Source organism: Echinococcus granulosus (assembly GCF_000524195.1).
Source record: "Echinococcus granulosus chromosome Unknown EG_S00241, whole genome shotgun sequence".
Lineage (NCBI taxonomy): Eukaryota > Metazoa > Platyhelminthes > Cestoda > Cyclophyllidea > Taeniidae > Echinococcus > Echinococcus granulosus.
The window spans coordinates 6,870-9,205 of record NW_020170621.1 but is presented as its reverse complement, the minus strand read 5'-3'; positions in this window follow the sequence as shown (position 1 = coordinate 9,205).

Here is a 2,336-nt window from a genome sequence, read left to right as displayed (position 1 = left end):
TTAGGTATTGACGAGAAGGAAGTAGGAGAAGCTGAATGTCGAGCACATTATGCTAATGGTGGCTAAAAAGCCCAGAGCTAACCCTCAGTTCAACTGCTCGACTGATGTAGGGGCCAGCACAACCCCAGACGCCGAATTGGATGAATGTTGTACTACCCTTGCCCAACTCGTTACTAATCACTGACCGCTAAATTGCAGTAGGTCGGCGTGTGATCTGCAGAATACAAGAAAACAGGACACAGAAGGTTGACGACAGCAGTGTGCACCGATTAGTCTCCAACGTTCCAGTGTTAATGCGGCCTTTTCTCTTCACTCGTGACCTGCTGTCTGTGATCGTGATGGCTAATGAGGCTGAAGATGGCGCCTAGAGCACTGTGTTATCGCTTCCACATCTACCGACTTCATGACCTTCACCCCACTCTAACTCTTCATTCTTCCAGTTCTCAGGTCAGCAATTCGTGCGATCATCCTAACTTAACATATATCTTCATAGTAAGCACCTTTATTTCACTGAGAGCCATCAACCAGGTAGTAACTGATCGCACCTTGATAAACCTACAAATGTGCGCTTCGTGTTTGTTCAGCTTAAGCTGACACGGGGTTCACAGACCACCTGCAAGGTGAGTAGGCATTGGGGCTGCACTGGTCTATCTCGATTGCTTATTACTGATGACCATTAACTAATGATAGGCATTCACAATAAAAGGAAAGTAGGTCTTCTTAGAATCTGACTACTTGATCCATGAGAACGAATTAAAATGAAAGAGAGAAGTGGCAAACCTATTACTTTGGTGGCAGTGCCAGTGGAACTACTTCCCCTTAAGTATATCATGAATTTTAAAAGGGGTCTTACAATGACTCTGCACGCCAATTTTCATTACCATTTCTCGCCAAAGTTGGCGAAGAGAACGCAACTAATCTCCAAGTTTACTGAATGGATAATCAACCAGCTTAGACACGGAGTTCGCCCACTCACATTGGTGGAGAAACTTTGCACCACAAAACCAACTCTCCCAGCCAGCTTGTTAACTTCTCAGCGAAGAGAGGAATCATCAGAAATTGCATAGAGTCCCGTGCTGCTACAACTGAAACAGGAGATCTACTTCAATACTAGTAATTTATTGGAACGCGTCTAATAGGACCGCCGTAATATCGTCATAATTTGGTCGAAATGATCTAAGCTGTGTCAAAACAAAAGTAAGCAACTGTGCCCCTTCGAAAAGTAAATCTCAAGTACTCTTTCAATTCAATGAATTGTAACTGGATGAAGCCGAGTCACTATTACTGAAAACACTAACATTTTATTTAAATGCGAACCACAGGTATGCAATTATATCCTTAAAAGTAAGCAGCTGTATCCCTTTGAAAAGTTAATCTCAAGCACTCCTTCATTTCATCGACACGGAGCTGGTCGGGGTCGAGTCAAAGTTATTCCAAACGCAATTAATTTGTTTCAATGCGCATTCCAGATCCACGTTGAATTCCTTTAAATTTCTACTAATGGATCGCAGCTTTTAAAAAAATAAATGTAAATAGCTTTACCTATTCGCGAACCAAGGCTTAGGTACTCTTTCGTCTTGGCAGCTATCCCAAAAAAACTTACTTATGCAAGAGAAAGTCTTCTATTGTACATGCAATCAGAAGAGCGAAATAAAGTGCACCCATTTAAAAACACTCAAATCCATAGAGGTGGGTAAATTCAATTCAAGTATTCAAAAATTTTTCTAGTAATAAAAATTATTAGCACAAATTTTTGCAAATACATGAAATGTATTTGACTGAAAATAAAAGCGTTTTGAACTTTGAGCTGTAGGATAAACAAGTTTCGGGTACACAAAGTATGCATCCAAACTGTCTGCAGAGTTGTAACTTCCCTTAAACTAATGCATAAATGCATCGACAGCCATTGGTAGAGGGGTAAAGTGGCTTTCTGGAGGGCATACAACACACCTGTTAGGATTCCATTTATCAACTAGGGTCGTGGAGGTGGATCTATCCGTTGGCACAACTCACGAAACTTCATGTGGTTCATCTTTTTTGTAAACGCAATCCAATCTCAACCAAGGGACCGAAATGGTGTGGTTTTGCTGATTAAGCTTCCATAACGCCAGCAGAGGCAGAGGAGGATCTTCCCTCCACCACACGTAGGAAATAGTAACCCGCCAAGAAAAATGGGAAAAGACGTCCGATGGTTTAGTTTTGCTTGCCGTCACCGTCGTCGACGTCACGGCAGCCAGAAATGCAGCATTTGGCGTCTGTTCCCTCCTGACAATTGACTGCTATTAACGGAAGTCGATCGATCACCTAACCGGATAGCCAATGGGTAACGCGTGTAG